The sequence below is a fragment of the Antechinus flavipes genome, chromosome 1 (genome assembly GCF_016432865.1).
Source record: "Antechinus flavipes isolate AdamAnt ecotype Samford, QLD, Australia chromosome 1, AdamAnt_v2, whole genome shotgun sequence".
In the NCBI taxonomy this organism is placed as follows: domain Eukaryota; kingdom Metazoa; phylum Chordata; class Mammalia; order Dasyuromorphia; family Dasyuridae; genus Antechinus; species Antechinus flavipes.
The window spans coordinates 541,136,487-541,152,941 of record NC_067398.1 but is presented as its reverse complement, the minus strand read 5'-3'; the positions used below and the strand labels follow the sequence as shown (position 1 = coordinate 541,152,941).

General features: G+C 32.4%; 1 long non-coding RNA gene across 2 annotated transcripts in view; it reads left to right on the top strand.

The window, feature by feature from the left end:
- Positions 1-16,455, top strand: part of LOC127544119 (uncharacterized) — a 79,075-nt gene that overhangs the window by 44,297 nt on the left and 18,323 nt on the right. The window lies entirely within an intron of this gene.

Genomic DNA, 16,455 nt, shown 5'->3' with positions numbered 1-16,455 from the left:
AACCACATGTGAAGTTATGCAAAACATTTCCATAAAAGTCAAGTTGTGAAAGAAAACATAGATCTCATATTCGAATGAAAATAACAGTAAAGAAATAATAAAGAAGAGAGAAAGAGAGAGAAACTACTTCAATCTGTATTCAGATCAAACCAGTTCGATGTGGTTAGGATTTTTCATCTTAAGTCCTTCAGAGTGGTTATGGATGATTATACTACTGAGAACAGCAAAGTCATTTACAGCTGGTCATTCTAGACATTGCTATTTCTTTGTATATAGTACATTTTATATAGAGAACTTTTCAAATTTTTTCCCCTGAGAGCTCTTGCTCATCATTTTCCAGAGAATAATAATATTCCATCATAACATATATCACAGTTTATTGAGACATTCCTTAGTTGATGGGTAGCCCCTCAATTTCTAATTTTTTTTGTCCTGAGAAGAAAGTTGCTATGAATATTTTCTGTATATATGACTCATTTTCCTTCCCCCTCCCCTGTTTTTTTCTGAATCTCTTTTGATATTCATGCCTAGTAGTGGTGTTGTTAGGTCAAAATACATGCATGAATTTTCAGCCCTTTGGTCACAAATCATATCTTTTGATCATTTATCAAGTGGGGCATGGCTCTTATATTTTGTAAATTTGTTCCCTCTATATTTGAGAAATGAGGCCTTATCAGAGAAACTTGCAATGAAAATATTTTACAATGACTATTGCTAATTGTATCCCTCCCCCCTTCCCCATTTAGTCTCCTCCTTTCACCCTGTCTTCAAAAATGTTTTGCTACTGAGCATTCTCTCCCCCAATATGTCCTCTTTTTTATCACCCTATCCCCTTCCCACATCCCATTCCTTTCCTATTTTCCTGCAGGGTTAGATAAATTTCTATACTCCTATTGAATATAGATGTTATTTTCTATTTGAGCTACTCTCTGATGAGAGTAAGGTTCACTCATCCTCTCCTTCCCTTCTTCCCTTCCACTGTAAAATCTTTTTCTTGTCTCCTTTTTATGGCAGACAATTTACACCATTCTAAACCCATCTTTTCTTTTCTCCTAGTACATTCCTTTCTTATCCCTGAATTTCATTATTAAAAATACCTTCATATTCAACTCACAACCATGCCCACTGTTTATATATATTCCTTCTAACTGCCATAATAATGAGAACACCTAATGAGTTACAAATATCATTTTCCCATGCAGTAATATAAACAGATAAACCTTATTAAGTCCCTTATGATATCACTTTCCTGATTATCTCCTTTTGCTTCATCAGAGTCCTATATTTGAAAATCAAAATTTCCATTCAGCTCTCATCTTTTCATCAAGAATGCTTAAACATATTCTCTTTCATTGAATGACCACATTTTCCTCTGAAGGATTATATTCAGTGTTGCTGGGTAGGTGATTCTTGGTTTCAATCCTAGCTCCATTACTCTCAGGAATACCATATTCTAAGCCCTCTGGTCCTTTAATGGAGAAGCTGCTAAATCTTATATTATTCTGCCTGTATTCCATTATACTTGAATTGTTTCTTTCTGGGTGCTTGCAATATTTTCTCCTTGACTTGGGAATTCTAGAATTTGGCTATAATATTCCTGGGAGTTTTAATTTGGGGATCTCTTTCAGGAGGTGATCAGTGGATTCTTTTGGTTTCTATTTTACCCTCTGGTTCTAGAATAACAGGGCTATTTTCCTTGATAATTTCATGAAACATGATGCCCAGGCTCTTTTTTTGATCATGATTTTCAGTAGGACCAATAACTTTAAAATTTTCTTTCCTGGATCTATTTTCCAAGTTAATTGTTTCCAATGAGATAATTCACCATTTTTCTTGGTTTTTTTTCATGTTTTGTTTTATTGTAACTGGATTTTTTCATAAAGTAATTAATTTCCATTTGTACAAATCTATTTTTCAAGGAATTATGCTCCTCGGTGAACTTATGTACTTCCTTTCCCAATTGGTCATTTTTGCTTTTTAAGGCATTCTTCTCTTGATTAGCTTTTTCTATTTCCTTTTGCACCTCTCTCAATTCTTTCCCTAATTTTTCCTCTATGTCTTTGTCTTTTACTTGATTTTCTAAGTCCATTTTGAGCTCTTCCATGGCGTGAGCCCAATTCTTATTTTTCTTGGAGACTTCGGATGTAGGAGCTTTGACTGTTATCACCTTCAAAATCTGTGTTTTGATCTTCCTTGTCTTTCAATGTATCAGAATTTTTTTTTGGTTTCTGCTCATTTTCCTACTCTATTACTCTGCTTTTAACTCAGTTAAAGTAGGGCTCTGTTTCCAGGGTGGAGGGTGCACTATCCCAAACTTCAGGGGTTTTCTATAGTTATTTCTGTTCAGAAATCTTTCTAGAATCTGATCACAGAACTCTTTTCTACTTTGGAGCTGTTAGGTGCTTCCCTGCTCTTTTGTAACTGGGAGATCTAGTATACTGGCTGGGGGCTGAGGCTCCTCTGACCTGAGTCACACTGGGACTGTATATCAGATTCCCTCAGAAATTCTCATTGCCACAGGGCTTCTCTACTGACCTTTCCAGTCCTCCCCAGGCTGAGAGGTCCAGAAGCCTCCAGCACTGCTACTGATTCAGAGGTCCCAAATCACTGATGCTGAGGTTGGGCTGGAGCTGGAGGCAGGGGCAAGCCTACACTAGGATTGGGTACCGGGCTTCCACTATGGTTCCACAGACCTTTTCTGCTGATCTTCAAGGGCTCTGGGCTGAGAGGTTTGGAAACTGCTAATATTGCCACTAATAAAGTCCAGACTAGAACTGGGTCCAATGCTGCACTTGGTGCACCCTGTACCTGGACTGAACTCTGGACTCCTGGTGTTGCAGACCTTCTCTGCTGAACTTCTAAGTTATCTTCAGCTGGAAAATGTTCTACTCTTGTCTTTTGGGGTGTTCTGATGCTCTAAAAATTGTGTAGAGTCATTCTTTGAAGAAATTTGGAGCAATTTAGGGCGAAGGTTAGATAAGTTCCTGCCTTTACTCTGTCACCTTGATTCTGATCCTATTGAGAGTTTCTTTATAAAAATACTTGATTTAATTATTTTTATATAATATAATTATATTAGGTTTACAAATTATAGTTATGGTAATATGGAAAGGCCTTTATAATTTTCACTACTGGATTGATGGGAAACATCCTTTCCAGATTTACATAAAGGTAAATGAATGGGGTAAAACATAATTCTCCACAAAGAATAGATCATACTTAAAATAGAAAAGTCACTTAGAAAAACTTGCTTATTCAGAATGAATCTTATTGTTATCATTGCTAGCACTTTTATGTTCATTTTCTCCAAACCCCAATACATAAGGCAATATCTTCAGATAATGTCCACTATTTTTTGATTGGCAGTCAGTGCAGAATTTGTGGACTTGTCAAATCTGAACTGGAAGGAATATCAGACCTTGTCATCTCATTTAATCTATGCTTAAATACCCTCTAAACACATTGAAGTAGTAATGCAGAACTTGCTACTCCTGAAGCATCCCATTCAATTTTGCTTCCTCTCAAAATTTTTGGGGAAGATTGAGGCATTAATTAGTATACAGGAAAAACATAAAAACTTTAACTTAGAAAGTGTCAAAGTTTTGCAACAAATAAAGATTCTAAGAGTTGAAAATTAAGAATGCATATTTTCCAGGTATAAAGAACAACCACTACAATCATTCAATCAACTAGCATTAAGTAAGCACTAAATATCATGCTAGGGATACATTTTTAAAAATGTAAGACAGGTCCTGACAACAAGGAGCTTACATTCTAAATGGAGAACTATTTTGTATGTGCATACATATATACACACACATATATGCATACATGTATGTATACACATATCACACACATATATGTATACTTATATGTGTATACATGCCTACAAAGGTTATCCCAGAGGTCAGAGCAATTTTAAGCTTTGTTGTTATGTAGTCATGTCTGAGTTTTCTTGACCCCACGTGGAGTTTTCTTTGCAAAGATACTGGAATGGTTTGCCATTTCCTTCTCCATATCATTTTACAGATAAGGAAACTGAGACAAACAGGGTCACATAGTAAATATCTGAAGCTAGATTTTAACTCAGGAAGATAAGTCTTCTTGATTCTAAATATGGCATTCTGTTCACTGCACAATCTAGCCACCTAGCTACTAAAGCTTAAAACTATCTGTCTTGTAGGGTTTCCCAAAAGTCTAAATCTAAAACTCTGATAGCTTAAAATTTCACTAAAACTTTTTGGACTCCTTATACAAAATATAAAAAGCAAACAAAACAAGGTTACTTAGTGGAATAGCACTATCAGGTAGAAGGATCAGAAAAGATCAATGATAACTATGGAATGACTTAAAGCAATAAATTTATGCTATATTGAAACATTTAGTTGAATTTCTTAGAAGTCCTACAGAAGATGGCTGTCAACTCCTCCTTGACTAAAATCAGGGATTCCAAGAAGCATTAATGAGGAGCGTGAGACCTTCAGGTGTGGGGAATCATGAGCACAAAGGCATGTGAATAGGAAGTGAAGTGTCATTTAAGAACAGCAAAAAGGCCAATTTGATTGAATTTAGGAAGGCTAATAATGGCTAATAAGATGGAAACAGCTAAGTTGGAATCAGGTTGTGAAGGGCTTTAAAATGCTAACAAAACTACTTCTATTTGATTCTAGAGTCAAGAGGAACCATTAGAATGTACTAAGTATTTAATGATGTGACCAGACTTGCACTTCAGGAAAATCACTTTGCAGCTATAGGGATAGAGCAGGGAGAATCACATGAGATAAGAAAACCAACTGGGAGCCTACCATAGTCATGAAGAAAAAGTGATGAAGATTAGATCTAGGACTATAACTCTATGAAATGGAAAAAAGAGACTTCTATGAGAAATATGGACATAAAATGATAAAATTTTGTAACTCATTGGGCATGAAGGAGAGTGAAGAGCCACAGATAATGATAAAATTGACAACTGGGTGATTGGAAGAATGATGTTGCCAAAATAGTAATACATTCAGTAAAGAGGTATGCTTTTTTGAGGGGAAAGATAATGAGTTCTGATTTTGATATTTTGAGTTCAAGATATCCATTAAGTATTCAGTTTGAAATATTCTCTATGAATTTATAGGTAGGTATACAACTAGAAAAGACTAAGAATGGTTGTATAGATTTTGAAACAATCTGTATAGATATGATACTTAAACTAATGGGTTCTGCTGAGATTCCCCAATGGAAGAATAGAAAAAGAAAAGAGAAATCCTAGAGCAGAGCCTTTTTGTTCATCCATAATTAATAGGTGTGACATGAATTAACCAAGGAGATTCAGAAGGAGCATTCAGAGATATATGGAGAACCAGAGAAGGGTGATATTATGAAAACCCAGTGAGAAGAGAGTAACCATGTGATCAACTGTGTCAAATGTTGCAAAGAGGTCCAAAAGAATGAGAAGATAAAACCTGAAATCCACTTGAAAAGTTCCAAAATGTTTTTCACAGTACCTTTCATTGCTATCACACATCTTCCATGTTGTATTTAAGAAGTCAATTGATTTTTAAATTTAAGTATATTTTAAAATCTTGATACATTTATACTTTCCTCATTAAATTAAATTTTCTGTTTGGCTACCCTATTCAGCATTTTGAAACTTTTTTTCAATCCTCACTACCTTCCAAGATGCTAGTTATCCTTCATAAATTTTTAATACATCTAGTCTTCATTTATATACTTGATAGAAAAATTGAATATCAAAAACTTAGTGTCTGCCTGAAAGGGAGGTTTCTGGCAGATCCTCCGTTACTGCTATCTTTTTCCCCATTCCAAACCACAAATCATTCTCCTTGGAAAAAAAGCCAATCAACAAACAAAGAAGTAAAATACAGATTGGATACCTATTCCTTTTTGTGTTGTCCATTGTCACTGCTTCATCTGATCCAAATAATGGTCTTATCCCTTATTTGATCTTCCTTTCATTTTCTGACATAATCTTATTTATTTTTGTTGCCTTAACTTTATTAACAATATCACTTCATTTTGAAATTTATAAATCTCAAAATTACTCTTATGGAACCCTGTCATTCTTTTTAATATTCATATTTTGCTCTCTGCTCTTGCTTGCATCATCTATATCTCTCTTAAATTTCAGTTGGTCATTAAAATCTTTATGCAGTTCCATCAGTGTTTTTAGTTTTTCCTATTCTTAGTATTCAGTGAAATGTTTCTGTATGTATTTTTAGTTTCATTCTTTTTTTTAATAACTTTTTATTGATAGAACTCATGCCAGGGTAATTTTTTACAACATTATCCCTTGCATTCACTTCTGTTCCGATTTTTCCCCTCCTTCCCTCCACCCCCTCCCTCAGATGGCAAGCAATCCTTTACATGTTGAATAGGTTACAGTATATCCTGGATACAATATACGTGTGCAGAACCGAACAGTTTTCTTGTTGCACAGAGAGAATTGAATTCAGAAGGTATAAATAATCCGGGAAGAAAAACAAAAATGCAGGCAGTTTATATTCATCTCCCAGTGTTCTTTCTTTGGGTGTAGCTGCTTCTGCCCATCTTTGATCAATTGAAACTGAATTAGCTTTCTTTATCGAAGAGATCCACTTCCATCAGAAAACATCCTCAAACAGTATTATTGTTGAGGTATATAATGATCTCCTGGTTCTGCTCATTTCACTTAGCATCAGTTCATGTAAGTCTCACCAGTCCTCTCTGTATTCATCCTGCTGGTCATTCCTTACAGAACAATAATATTCCATAACGTTCATATACCACAATTTACTCAACCATTCTCCAATTGATGGGCATCCATTCATTTTCCAGCTTCTGGCCACTACAAACAGGGCTGCCACAAACATTTTGGCACATACAGGTCCCTTTCCCTTCTTTAGTATCTCTGGTGTATAAGCCCAGTAGAAACACTGCTGGATCAAAGGGTATGCACAGTTTTCAGTTTCATTCTTAAAAGCTGTCTATTCCCTTTCCCCTTTGCCATATTAACAGTAACTGTATCAAGCATTTTTATACAAGTTTGAGATGTGCAATACATTTTCCAAATGTTATCATATGTGATCCCCATTACAATCCTGTAAAGCAATAGATACTATTATTATGACATTTTCAGAGAAGGAAATCGAAATTGAAATATGTTAAGTAAAGTTTGCTCAGGATTACATGGTTAGAAAATATCTAACACAAGTTTCAAACACGGGTCTTCTTGAATCTAGCACTCTAGGGAAGCTAAGAATTTATTAGTTTTCCTACTTTTGAAAGGAGACCTCCAACTGTTCACATAGATGTAATTTCTCTTGTTTCCCCTTCCATTGAATTTCACTTAAATGCTTTAAAAGCAGGTTTTTCTCTTCTAGTTCTTGACATTACAGACCAATTATTGCTTCTTGGTCAGAGGTAGAAATAACATTTTCTTAAAAGACTAGGAAGACTTCATGTTGGTTTACATCTGTAGAGAGATGATTAGGACTTATCTGATAAAGGAAACAAAATCTATTAACTACAATGGCAAAAAAAAAGTGAATTGGAGAAAGCATTATGGTTTCTCTTTGGGGAATGATATTTACACCATACTTCATTCATTATAAGATTTATGAAGAAACCATTAAATTTATGCAAAACATTGTGCAGAACCATATTGAATGAACATAACTTATTGTCTTGTAGCCACATCATTTTGCCTGAAAGCTCCTTTGCATGTAGGGCTAACTTCATTTAAAAATGGAGAAAGCAATTAAATTACCTGCTTAAGGCTATGGCCTCTGCTATACAACTCTGTAGATCAGTATGAATAAACTGTGAATTATTGAGTCCCTGTCTAGATATTTGTTATTCTGTAGACAAAATAATCAGATAATGAGAATGTCCACATTTTATACAAATGACTCATCCACACTTGACCAGTTACTTGTTTGACCTTGCTTTTTATACTGGTAGAGTGACTTTTTAAATTAGTATCTGAGCTTGAAATCACTTGGATTGTGAAAAGTAATATTGGAAGCACTTCTCACTATGTAAAATTAGCCTTATTTCCAATTGGATTGCTGTTGAAACTATCAATCTGAGTGTAATAAGTGCCAAGTGCTACTGTCAGGCCCACTATTGTAATAAAGCAGATGCTAAAATTATTGCCAGGGAAGGAGTACAGCTTGACTCAGAGTTGGGGTTAATCTGTGTCTTTATTCTCTGTCATTTCATTTGGGACTTTGAATGGAAAAATGTTTTTTTACAAATCCATTTTTATTGAGTAGTTTCAGCACATTTCTTTCTATGCTGAAGATTATGACACATAAACTTCTCTGGTCATTCATGAATAAAGAGACTTGTGGGAGTTGTCTACTTGAGAACATAAGGAATGAGCAAATACATTGAAACTCAAAGTGTATCAGGATGGACATGAATGAGACAAGTGCTAATAAAAGTTGGATATTGTTTATGAGGAATTCTCTTTGGATCTAAGCTTGTGAAAGTTGTATGTGGTAAAAGTTTCATCAGCACAATTTGGAGACAATGTTTTGGTTTGGTTTGTCTTATAGAATTTGTTTTTTTGCAATTCACTCCTAACAGCTAAACACTATTGTCTTACACCCCTTCCCCATATAATATAAATATTTGGTAGAATGAAGGAGTGATTATGACTTTGGTGATGGAAGGCTTTATTTATTTATTTGTTTTTTTCATTCATTCATTAATTTTGTTAGATGCTGATCAAATAGTTTCATGTCTTTTAAAAAGCATTTTAAAATGAGGTTGTTTTTCCAGTTGCTGCTTATTCTTACTAGGTTTGTCTAGAAATTATTTAAAAAACTAGATAAAAGTGAGTTCGTCTTATTAAAATAATCACTCAATGAGAATCCTAGTGCTCTTATCTCTTCTATAAATCTTCATATTAATGATATTTGAAACTCAACATTACTCAAATTAATAAACCTTTGAAAACAAAAATAAACAAAATGAAACAGATCTGCTGGCATTTTTAATGACTTATTCTTATCCTCAGTGACAATATAACCCATTCTTGGATTCTACTTACTTAGGAATCAATGTATTAGGGAAGGATGAAGGATTGGCAGACAAATTTATAGAGCAGTAGGATTTGACCAAGTACATACAGAAAAACTTTAGGCTAGAAATGACCTAACTTTAAAGGCAGCAGGGAGACAAAGGGTGAAGATTCCAAAATAGTAGAATAGGATTCTAGAGGCCATTTGTACTGAAAAAAACTACTATGAAAGAAGGTTATCTTCCATGACTGATTCAGACTTTCCTCCCCACTATGATAAAGTCTTTTTGAAAAGTCTGTTCACACATACAAGTTATCTTAATGAAAATAAGAGACAAAAATAAGCTGACTTTCACATAAAATTTTTATAGCAAATAAACTAAATCTCTGCAGTATTACTGAGAACTAAGAGATGCACAGCACTTCAATTTTACCATGTTTGCTGTTAATTGACTTAAGAGGAAAAAACCCAAATCAAAACTTTTTGTTTAATAGAATAAAATGAAGCTTTGAAGTTTCAAAATTTGTCTTCTATAATATATTAAATTTTACAAAAATATTTAACAGATAAAATTATCTCCATAATTTTTAGTTAATGATTCATTGGGTATTAATTTTAAGCTAGCTGTATCATAGGATCACAGAATATCATTTTTATTGTGGCTTAGAAAATACACATAGATACATCCACATATAAATGTAACATATGTATAAATCTTTGTGTGTGTGTCTATGTCTTCAGTGTCTGAGACTATATATATAATATACTCTAAATGTATATTTATGCATACGTATATGCATAAATATACATTTAGAGTATAACATAAGTGATTGGCTAGAAAATACATAACTAATGGAGATATTTAGTATGAAGAAATGGTGAAACATGTTTTTTCAACTGGGTTGGGGATACCATACATTTTGATAAGCCCAAAATATTTATCACAAATGGGACATTAATGGCCAGAAAGTCAATTATGAAAAGAGTAGAGGACCTATAGGATTATTCCCTTTTTATGCCTCACTGGAGATAAAATGTCAGGAAATGACACTTTCTGTTGCTCAAAATATAAATTGTATATTTAAGGTATTTCAAATGCCATATCTTTGTTTTTAAGGCATTAATATTCTTTATAAATAACTTAGGTAAGAACTTAATTATTCATATAATTAATGATTCCAATAGCATTAATAAAATAACAGTATTGACTTTATTTCCCTGTTCTCTCGAATGACTTTCATGGAGGCTTATTTTTGCCATTTTTTAAAACTATGCACTCAGATTTTTTCTTTCATTCTGGCAAAAATTTCCCACTGGAGATAAAGAAACTGAGGTAGACAACGTTAAATGCCTTAGCCAGTAATTCTCTTAGGGATTGAGGCTCTGGCTAAGGAACTATTGTGAAATATGCACAGTCTGAATGTTCTTACCAGCCTCATATTAGGAAAAAATAATTTTATAACTAATTACATCAGGAAAGTTGAGGCAAAATGAGAAATCTAGGATATTTTTCACATTCTATGTCTTTATGGTTGATAGATGGAATATATCATATCAGTATTAATTAAACTCAGAAACTAGTATGGATATTGAGGCTCTTACGTTGAACAAATTTTGCTTCATAATCTTCTATTGTATTGTTGGTTAAAGGGTCTTGTTTTTGTTTCCTTTCATTGTAATGATAATTGAAATTCATACATTAATTTAAAATTTGAAGTACTGTGGCTTTTTAATTTTTATGAGCTAAATATTATAGATGTTAATTTTTTCATTTTCTAAAAAGGGAAACTGAAATACAGAGATTGTAAAGGTTCAAGAAAGACATAGAAACTAATTATTAAGGTGCATTTTAGAATCAGATGCAGAATGAAATTTTAGAAACTAGAGAATACGAGGTACTGAATGGTAAAAGAAGGCAGTATAGCAAGACAATAATAATTCATTTCTATGAACTTTAGCATATTTGAAAATTGCTAATTAATCTTAATTGATCCTCAAAATTTCATGGCATCAATAGTATTATTATTTTGTCCCCATTTTATGGACTAGAAAACAGAAAAAAACCATTGGCCTAAGGTAATGCAACGTATAAGGGAAAAAATTCTAGATTAAAGGCCAATCTTCCTGAATCCAAATAAAGTACATTTTCCAATATGCTATAGATGTAGAGAAGCAGTCTATGTAGTGAACTGAAGATAACTGTATCAAGGACACTTTGAAATTGAAGAAACATTATCTTAGAATATCCCAACAGTAACATGTTCATAATAGCAGTAAGATTCAATTCTAGGCTGTTGTTCACTGTATCTAACACTGGAAAACAATGAGAGGCAGATCACAGGTGGTAAATCTCAGTGGGGTAGAGGAGTTCATAGTTGGAAGTGTATCCAAGCCAGCACTTTAGAGGAAGATATACAAAAGTCCTGATTAGATCCTGGATTGTGTTTCTTTAGTTGTGAATTTTAGAGTTCGAATACAATGGAATTTAAGGAACATTTCCTGGAGGAAATTTGCTTTGGAGAACTGTGTGAAATTTGAATGGGTCAAGAGAAGTCTAGAGGTCATTTTGAATAAGGGAAATAGCATGAGCAAATGAGAGATGATCACAGCAGTTGGGTAAGACATTTTGGAGAGAAATAGAAGAATAGGTTTAAAGTGATTACAAAGCATATGGATACACAATTCTTATGAATTCTAGATTAAAATTTTCTTTCCTGGCCACCTCTTTACAATATGTATTATATCCCTCTATTAGAATGTAAACTTCTTGAGGGACTGTCTCTTTCTTTAAAAATATTTATTCCTTGAGTTTAACACAGTATCAGGTACATAATAATTACTTAATTATTATGTATACACTTATTATTATGTAAATACTTGTTGATTGATCTCTGATTATGGCTTCAAAAGGCATAATAACTTTTTTATTCTGAAATTTTATTTTTAAAAGTAAATTTAAAATTCTAAATTAAAAAATACTTCTAATTCAATCATATTATGTATCCCCAAATATTTTCTTCCTTGTGAATACAAATACGTATATGTGTGCATACACACACACACACACACACACACACACATATTTTATATTGGTAATGACAGAAATATTGAGCAGTGATTATGTCTGTAATTTTCTACCAAACCAGTCAGCTTAATAGAAGAACTAGATTTGATGGTTTTAGTCAAATGTTTCAGTCAAAATGTTTTTATGTAATTCTATAGAGATAATCAAAATTAAGAGATGGAGGAAACTATCATTGAAAGTTAATGAAAGCTTTTATTTGGAAAACTCCTTTTCATTAGAGACAATAAAATATTTTGGTACAAAATTGGGACCAATTTTTCAGTTAAAATATTCCCCATTTACTAAAACATGCCAATTAAAATGCTACCGAAATGTTTTGTTGATTAAATTGAATTTGCAAAACATTTATTAAGCTTCTACTGAGTACAGAATTAAAATGCTGAATGCTAGTAAAGACATAGTCATGATGTCATGTCTTATAATCAAGAGATAGATGATAAGACAAACACAAGTATAAAAATATTATGTAGTAAGTGCATTTGAATTGTGAAAACAAAATGTCTTCTAATATCTCTAAGATAAAGTCATTGGGGTAACATGGTGGAGTCGGTCAGAAAATTCCACATTCTCCATTTTTCCTCCATAAACAAGATAGAACAAATCTCAGAAAAGGCTTCAGCATCAGAGGTTTGTCCCAAGTGAAGTACAAACATCTTCATGGCATCTCCACAAACACACACACACACACACACACACACACACACACACACACACACACAAACAACAACAAAAACCAAACCAAAACAAAAACCAAAACAAATGAAAAAACAAGCTTTGTAAGTAGCAGGAAATTCTCATCTGATAAAAGAGTGGGTCAGACATTTGAACAAAGGAAAACTGAAGAATTTTCTGGGATGCCAGGTCCAATTGTATTAACTAGATGATTAGATATTGACTAAGCTCGGGCTATGGGTGACTGGGAGAAGGAGCCAGCACATGCTTAGTGAATGTGGTAGGAGAGGGGTAAGGACACTGCTGGGCCCCAGCACTCACAAGAGATCTGAGTTCCTAATTTTGGTTACAGTTAGAGGGAAGAACTTAAGGTTGCAGCTGCTGGAGGGTCCACAGGAAGCAAGAGCATTTCCAGCAGAGTATGGCTAAAACCTAAGACCTGGGGCTCTATTACTCACACCCTGGAACTAGAGATGATTATAATAATATGCCGCTTAAAAAAAAAAAAAGAGTAAGCAGAGAAGAAAGAACCTAACCATAGATAGCTATTATGTGGATGGAGAATCCCTGAATTCATATTCAGAGATGTATAAGATGTAAAAGAAGCTACTCCTTACCCTAGTGAGCAACATAAAATGTCAAAGAGCACAAAAAGAGTTATTGGAAAGACTTAAAAAGGACTTTAAAATCAAATAGAGAGATGAGGAAAAATTAGGGAAAAAATTAGAGCAAAGAAAAACAAGAAAATTATGAAAAGAAAGTTAACCAACAAGAGAAAGAAAGAGATCCAAAATCTTAAGAAAACAACTCCTTGAAAACTAGCATCGGAAAAGGGGAAATGAATGACATCACAGGACACCAAGAAATAATAATACAAAATCAAAAAAAATGAAAAAATAGTTGTGAAACATGTATTTATTAAAAAAAACAATGGATGCAAAGAAGACATTGAGGAGAGACATTATAAGAATGATTTGACTATCTTCAAGCTCCAATTTAAAAAGAGAATCATGATATATTACAAGAAATAAAGTTGCTCTTAAGTTCTAGACTAAGATGGTAAAATAGAAATAGAAAAAAATCCACCAATCATCACCTAAAAGGGATCCCAGGATGAAAGACTACAGAAATTGCATAGCAAGTTTTGAAATTGCCAGATCAAGGAGAAAATATTGTTCATAAGAAAAAACTCAATTTAAATTATGATGAAAGGTAACATAAATAAAGAAGCAATATCAATACTAAACACATATAAATCAAATACTATCACATCTTAATTTTTTAAAGAAAAGTGAAAATAGATAGTAATATTATAATAATGGAGAATTTTTATTTCTTTAAATAAGAAGTTATGGAATTGTAAGAATTTTAAATGAGTTAGATATGATAGATATTGATAAGATAGATATGATAGAGAATTGAATTGGAACAGAAAGGAAAACACTTTTTTCTTGGTGGTACTTAGTATCTTTATAAATAATCATCATATATTAGAACATAAAAACATATGTTAACTAAACATAGAAATATTAAATGGCTCCTCTACAGACCATATGGATTAAAAATTACATTTAGATCATGGAAATATTGGGTTGGGGGAGAACTAACTAGAGATGAAACTTAAGCAATGAATGGATTGCAGAACAAATCATGAAACAATCATGTCATTAAAGAAAATGACAACATGAGACATCATATCAATGTCATATCATATCAAAAATTAAAGGATACAGCACAAGCAATAATCAAAAGAAAATGTATATCTCTAAGTGCTTATGTCAATAAAAACTAAAGAGTAGGTCAATGAACTGGGTATGCAATTGAAGAAAAACTAGAAAAAGAAACAAATTTTAAAATCCCCAATTAAACACCAAATTGGAAATTCTAAAAATTAAAGGTAAAATTAATAAAACTGAATATAAGATAAAATAAGAAAGAACGAGTTGTTGTCATGAAAAAATAAATAAAATAGTTAAACCATTGGTCAATATTATTTTTTAAAATATAAGAAAATCAAATTATTAGTATCAAAAATTAAAAAGGCAAATATACCATTAAAGAAGATGAAATCAAAGCAGTTATAAAGAACTAATTTTGTCCAAATATATGACAATGAATTTAATAACTTAAGTGAAATGGAGGAATTTATATAAAATATAAACAGTCTACATTAAAAGAATAAAAAATAAAATATATAAATAGACCTATTTTAGAAAAGGAAATTGAACAGATTGTCAATGAGCTTCCTAAGAAAAAAAAAATACAAGGACTAGAGGGATTTGCAAGTAAATTCTATCTTAAATACTAACTAATTCTAATATTAAATAAATAGGCAAAGAAGACCTATCACATTCCTTTTCTCAAAAAAAAAAAAAATGAGACCAATACCTAAACCAAAAAGAATAAAAAGAGACAGAAAATTATAAACCAATTTCATTAATGAATATTGATGCAAATATATTAAATAAAATATTATCTAAAATATTAAAACATATTACAAAGATTGGGTATTATGACCAAATGGAATTCATGCCAGCAGTTCAGAGATGATTTAACATAAGGAAAACTATTAACATAATTGATTATATAAATAACAAAAATAACAAAAATCATGTGATTATGTCACTGGATATAGAAAAAGCATTTGATAAAGTGTCAATGAGTGTAAACTCATTTCTATTAAAAAATACTTGATTATTAAGGCATACATGGTCTTTTCCTTAAATTGATAAGAACAATCAGGAGCAAGCATTATTTGTGATGAGAATAAGCTAGAAGCCTTCCCAGCAAGATCAGGTATAAAACAAAGTTGCCCAGTGTCACCAATATTATCCAAAATTGTATTGGAAATCCTAGCAACAGCAATAAGAGAAGACAAACACATTGTTGAGAAGAGCAAAGTCCATCACAGTTGATCATTACATATCTTGTTATTCTGTACAATGTTCTCTTGGTTCTGCTCACTTTATTTAGCATCAGTTCATTTAAGTTTTTCCAGGCCTTTCTGAAATCATCCTACTGTTCATTTCTTACAGAACAATAATTGGAATATTATAAGAAATAATGAGTAGGTGGACTTCAGCAAAACCACGATAACATTGTACACAGTAAGAGCAACATTGTGCAATAATTGACATGAGAGACTTAACTCTCAGCAATAGAGTGATCCATGATAATTCCAGTAGACTTGTATTGGTAAATGCCATTCATATCCAGAGAAAGAACTATAGAGACTGAATGCAGATCTAAACATACCATTTCATTTTTTTTCTTGTGTTTTTCTCTTTTGTTGTAATTTTTCTTCTATAATATGACTAATATGGAAATATATTTAAAATGATTATAAATATATAACCACTATTAGATTGCTTTCTGTTTGGGGGAGAAAGGAGGAAAAAGAGAGAAAAATTGGAATATAAACCCTTACAAAGATGAATGTTAAATGTTATCTTTACATATAATTGGGAAAATAAGCTATTATTAGGTGAAAAAATTAGGGTCCACAAATGCATTGTTGGTGGAGTTGTGAAATGATTCAACCATTTTTGGAGAACAATCTGAAACTATACCTAAAAGGGCTATAAAACTGTGCATATCTTTTGAACCAGCAGTGTCACTACTGGGTTTGTATCCCAGGGAAATCTTACAGGAGGGAAAAATGTTTGTAGCTGCTCTTTTTGT